Source organism: Pongo abelii, chromosome 1 (assembly GCF_028885655.2).
Source record: "Pongo abelii isolate AG06213 chromosome 1, NHGRI_mPonAbe1-v2.0_pri, whole genome shotgun sequence".
NCBI lineage: Eukaryota > Metazoa > Chordata > Mammalia > Primates > Hominidae > Pongo > Pongo abelii.
Window position 1 is genome coordinate 99,876,736 of NC_071985.2, and position 6,425 is coordinate 99,883,160.

General features: G+C 40.7%; 1 pseudogene; it reads right to left on the reverse strand.

Moving 5' to 3' along the window:
- Positions 1-1,597: 1,597 nt before the first annotated feature.
- LOC129057813 (short coiled-coil protein B-like) lies at positions 1,598-4,511 on the reverse strand (annotated as a pseudogene).
- Between the last annotated feature and the right edge of the window lie 1,914 nt (positions 4,512-6,425).

Sequence of the window (6,425 nt, forward strand, 5' to 3'; positions counted from 1 at the left end):
GTGAGCCGAGATTGTGCCACTACACTCCAGCCTGGATGACAGAGGAAGACCCTGTCTCAAAAAATAAATAAAATAAGATAAAACTTGTTAAAGGATAATAACAAAGGATGACTGCAAATCAAGTAGTTGAGTTGACAGAAAATTCTGAGAGAACCAGTAAGATAAAATGCTGAGCAAGACTGTCAGTAAGCATATATGTGAAACACTCCTATTTAATTCACAATTCTAATACTACTGCACTGCAAAGGAATTTTGCAAAAGTTGATCTGCTGGGTACAAATAAATCTAGAGACCAAACTCTTTGTAACTGTTCTCTTCTAGATGTGGCTTACATAAGGTTAGTCAAACTTAATCCACTTTCATATATATTTCCCAAAAGATCTACTCTGTGCCAGAGATAACAAAATCTGGAGTGAAAATATTTACAGTTCGTCACTACTGTTTACCAAGTACTTTTTCACCCTATTTCTAGTTTTCCTCTAAATTTTGTATTGTAAACATACACATGACCAGCTTATCTTTCCAGATAAGATGAAGTGAGTTACTTTGTGCAAAAACAAATTTTTAACAACAAATCTTCCTAAGTTGACAATTCAGCCTCAAATAAAAATCTTTATTTTTATAGCTTCCCTTTGTTTTAAATGGATTAAAGAGAAACCAGCATTCCTGTCTTAATACTAAATATAAAAAATGACAAGCGCTAGCTGTTTCTCAGATACAGACACTTTCTGTATCTTATTTTGGTTAAGTTTCAACAATTAAAGTGCAGGTTACTCTCTGAGATGATTAACTATTAAAATGACTTTTACAAATGTGAAACCAATTCTTTCCTTCGAGGAAGGTAAAGAGGAAGAGGCAAGTGGAGAAGAGGCATAAGATGACGGACAGGGTACATGAGGCTGCGCATTCAGTGCATGATTCCGGTCAGTTTTTCACAACATGTGGTTATTTTTCTTGTATATCTTAGTAAGCCTCTAATAAAAGACAGTGCTAAATCTACAAATCAAGGAAAATTTGATAAAACATTCATCTTTAAGTTTCATAAATATATGCAATTCTTTCTTCTTTTTTTAAATGCAGTCTCGCTCTGTCACCAAGGCTGGAGTGCAATGGAGCGACCTCAGTTCACTGCAGCCTCCACTTCCCAAGTTCAAGCAATTCCCCTGCCTCGGCCTGCCGAATAGCTGGGATTACAGGCATAAGCCACCACGCCTGGCTAATTATTTTGTATTTTTAGTAGAAACGGGGTTTCACCATGTTGGCCAGGCTGGTCTCGAACTCCTGACCTCAGGCAATCCACATGCCTCTGCCTCCCAAAGTGCTGGGATTACAGGCATGTGCCACTGCACCTGGCCAATATGTGCAACTGTAATGATAAAGTTTCTACAATTCATTTGCATGTTTTCATAGACTAATATAATATACAAACTTAGGGAAGTCTCCTGTTAATGCTGTTAATTTTGCCTCCCCTGACATTTTCTTCATAAATATTCAATGAAGCCACAAACAAAGGTGCTATAACTTTTTGGAATCTGTCCAAGTTTAAAAGAAAAAAATTATCAGCAGCAATTCTGTAAAACAGAAGTGTGTCAATTCCTTACTTTCTTTTGCTTTCTGTGTCAGTTGTTTGAAAAACACCAAAAGCTGACATGAGATTTTCTATATGTTGTCCAACAACTTGGTTTTCTGATTTTAGCTTCAGATTTTCTTCCTTACCTGCATTTGCTCTTGCAGAGAGATCTTCAAGTGTGTGTTGGAATTTCCACACTTGATTAATAAGTCACGTTTTTTTCCTCTAGTTCCACCTGATTTTCAGCATCAACTGCATCCATGTCAGCACTCATCATCTTGGGTAACAAACTTTTGAGCCTTGGACACAAAATGCATGATGAATGTTCTTCCAGTTTGAGGGGCCAGGAGTGGGAGGGTTCGGGCAGATGCCTCAGACCTGGACACTTGGACCAACTGACAACGGTGCTCTCCAAAACTGAATTTTGAAGATGATACCAAAAATAATCTCATTAATAATTTATTGATTATAAATAGAAAGGATAATGTTATGGATATTATCATTGAGTTAAATAAAATGTGTTTTTCTTTTTTCTTCTTTTTTTTCCTTTTGAGACAGAGTCTTGCTCTATCCCCCAGGCTGGAGTGCAGTGGTGCGATCTTGGCTTACTGCAACCTCCGCCTCCTGGGTTCAAGCGATTCTCCTGCCTCAGCCTCCTAAGTAGCTGGAACAACAGGTGCGCACCACCGTGCCCGGCTAATTTTTATATATATTTAGTAGAGACGGGGTTTCACCATATTGGCCAGCCTGGTCTCGAATTCCTGACCTCGTGATCTGTGATCTGCCTGCCTCGGCCTCCCAAAGTGCTGGGATTACAGGTGTGAGCCACTGCGCCTGGCCTAAAATGTGGTTTAAAATTAATGTTATCTCGCTTTTTTGTTTTCCTTTTTTTTTTTTTTCAGATGGAGTCTTGCTCTGCTGCCCAGGCTGGAGTGCAGTGGTATGATCTCGGCTCACTGCAACCTCTGCCTCCTGGGTTCAAATGATTCTCATGCCTCACCCGCTTGAGTAGCTGGGATTACATGTGCCCACCACCACGCCCGGCTAATTTTTGTATTTTTAGTAAAGACAGGGTTTCACCATTTTGGCCAGGCTGGTCTCAAACTCCTGACCTCAGGTGATCCACCCACCTCAGCCTCTCAAAGTGCTGGTATTACAGGCGTGAGCCACCGTGCCTGGCCTGTGTTTTACTTTTTAAACATGGCCACTAGAGAACTTAGATTTACTATGTGCCTTACACTGCATTTCTGTTGGACGGCGCTGTTTCAGAGGTCGTGGAGGATGGTAAAATCATGAATCAGGGACTCAGGGACTTGCCCTTCCAGCATGGTGAACTACATAATTCAGACCAGCCTTCCCACTGAGGGCAAATAGAAAAGCTGGAAAATACATCAAAAGTATCTACTTGAAGCCCTCAGAGACTTAACAAAATAGCAAGGACTTACTGGGACAGATTGAAACCTTACATGGCATTGCGGTTTGAAGTGTAATGATGGAATATTTAAGTAACCAGGGAAAGGCTAGCATCTTCCTAGCCTCAGTAGAAAATTCCATCTGCATCTTTATTTTATTTTATTGTTTTCATACCTGCTTCTGGATACCATGTGTCTTTCTATTGAATACCTTCTTACTCTAGCTATCATGAAAGTACACAAATTAATTTGTAAGACCCCCATCACTCAAAGCAGTAATAATTTATCACTTGCATTCAATAAAAAAATTCTGAGTATCTTCTCTATAGAATTGCATGATTACCTGCCACACCAACACACTCGAGAATTACTTTCCCTTTCCTCTCTATTGAATTAAAGGTTGATATGAAAGAAGCCAATTATATTTTAGTGAAAGGCAACATAACATAGTGGTTAAGAGCATGAACTCTGGTGCCAGGCAGCCTGGATCCTGATTCTGCCTCTTCCATTTACTAGCAAGGTGATCTTGAGCTAGGGTTAGGGCTTTTGTAAGATAGAGAAAAGAATAATACCTACCTCGCAGGATTTTTGTGGTGATGAAATGAGTCAACATATGTAAAGTGCTTAGAGCAGTGCCTGGCCAGAGTCAGAATGTCTGCTACATGAGAGTTGGCTACCACTGTTGAATCAGTGGGAATGAAATTCAGGCTCATTCAATAGAAGCCCAGTCTCAGGAGCTGCTGGAACAAGTCTAATTGAGGTCAAGTCTATTATGTTTACAGCAATATTTCTAGTACTGTTTTCCATTGTGTACACATAATTTTTCAGCTACATTATGGACTAAATCATATGAATTTTTATTGACATGTTTAAGAAAAAAATAACCACTTTATAATACTTCTTAAGGAGAGTATATTTTTGTTTTTTTTTTGTTTGTTTTTGAGACAGAGTCTCTGTCGCCCAGGCCGGAGTGCAGTGGCACCATCTCGGCTCACTGCAACCTCTGCCTCCCAGGTTCAAGTGATTCTCTTGCCTCAGCCTCCCGAGTAGCTGGGATTACAGGCATGCACCACCACACCCGGCTGATTTTTGTATTTTTTGTTTCACCATGTTGGCCAGACTGGTCTTGAACTCCTGACCTCAGGTGATCCACCCGCCTCAGCCTCCCAAAGTGCTGGGATTACAGGCGTGAGGCACTGCTCCTGGCCTCTATTTTTGGTTTTAAACAGCCTCTTTACATGTCTTTTAGAACACAACCCTTTTGCAAGTTGGAAACTGCTTGTATGTATAGGACTTAAAATACACTGGTTAAAGAAGGCTATTACTGGCCTGCACTTGAACTTTACAAATAAAATGAAGCAACTGTCACTCATCTTCAGCCTTAGCACCACCTTGGGTATCTTCACTTCCTCTGCCTCTTCTGTTATTGCTGCCATTGGTAACAGGTGCTTCTACCAAAGGGCTGGGCTGACTTACCACGTAGATGTAAGAAGGAGAAATGACTTGAAGGAAAGTTGTTCTGTGCTCATGTTTCGTGTTTTTAATGTTTGTGGCACTATGCCCACACTTCCACCACTTCCTTCCGCAATGATCTTGCTTAAGCCTCCCTAAGTTCCAGTTTCCTCATCTATAGAAGAGGGACACCGCTGCTACCAACACCGTCTCATTGGTACAGTTACAACTGATGTTTTCAATGTCCCTGACAATACAGTTAAATAGAAGCTTCAGAATCCTGCCTCATCATCGTACGTTCAAAAGCTTTCATTCTCATTGGTTCTGCAGATTCCTAGGGAAAATTAGTGAACCATGAAAAGACTCTCCCATTTCTAGCAAAGGCATTTCTAATATCTTGAATAAAGGCACTACATAGTTCTCTTAAAAGTAGAGCAACTAATTTGATATTAGTTGTCCTTGAGATTAAGCCATGTTTAGGCATCCATCTTCTATAACTCCCAACTAGATTTTTGCAACCTAAGATAGGATTTGTGCACTTTTTCTTTCATATCTTCTTAAATACTTCAAATATGTTAGCTGACTGACTAGCTAAGATGCCAAGTTGGGTAGCTTACACCTCTGGTGGCCAAACTTTAATCACCAGATTCCTGCAAATCCTTCATTCTTTCATTAAATATTTACTAAGTGCTAGATATTGTTCTAGGTGCTTGAGATACATCTGAACAAACAAAAATCCCTGTTTTGTGGGATATTTGTCCCTGACAGTATTTTCATTAGTCTTCAGTTAAATGATTAAAATATAGACAATGGAGTGAGACTTTTTTGTTCTGTTTTGTTGTTTTGAGACAGGGTCTCTCTCTCGCTGTCACCCAGGCTGGAGTGCAGTGGTGCCATCATGGTTCACTGCAGCCTTGACCTCCAGCACTCAGATGATCCTCCCACCTCAGCCTTCTGAGTAGCTGGGATTACAGGCACACGCTACCATGCCCAGCTAATTTTTTGTATTTTTAGTAGAGACGAGGTTTCGCCATCTTGCCCAGACTGGTCTTGAACTCCTGGCCTGAAGTGATCTGCCTGCCTTGACCTCCCAAAGTGCTGGGATTACAGGTATGAGCCACCACACCCAGCTGGAGTGAGTTTTTAACAAAACTAAATATAATCAACATCTAAATTCTGAGATTATTTCCTTTTTATCCTTTTTTGGTGTTAAAATGCTCCTTCAATTTTGAAATGATGATGAGTGAAGATAATACATTTTAAATATCCTTATTTGATAAACTAAAAAAAAAAACTTAAGTTGGCCCTCTAATATTTTCTTCAAGTTTTACTATTCTGTAAAATCTGAAACTGAGAAACTATAGTAATTCAAGCCAGTATTGCGACTTCTTACAATGCCAAGTCTTGAACAAAATAAGAAAGATTCAAAGAAAAGGAACTTAAGCAGATGCTGTGCCTTCTGAGTCCAGCCCAGTTGCATGCTGGTAAGTGTTTAACAACTGGCTCTCCAGATTAAAACAATAAATAGGCTGGGCGCAGTGGCTCAGATCTGTAAACCTAGCACTTTGGGAGGCCGAGGCAGGCAGATCACTTGAACTCAGGAAGGTGGAGACCAGCTGGGCAAATGTGGTGAAACCCCATCTCTACAAAAAAATACAAAAATTAGCCGGGCGTGGGCTGGGCGCAGTGGCTCACGCTTGTAATCTCAGCACTTTGGTAGGCTGAGGTGGCAGATTACCTGAGGTCAGGAGTTTGAGACCAGCCTGGCCATTATGATGAAACCCTGTCTCTACTAAAAATACAAAAAACTAGCCGGGTGTGGTGGCGCATGCCTGTAATCCTCAGCTACTCAGGAGGCTGAGGCAGGAGAATTGATTGAACCCTGGGGACGGAGGTTGCAGTGAGCCGAGATCATGCCACTGCACTCCAGCCTGGGCGACAGAGTAAGACTCTGTCTCAAAAAAAAAAAAAAAAAATTAGCCAGGTATGGT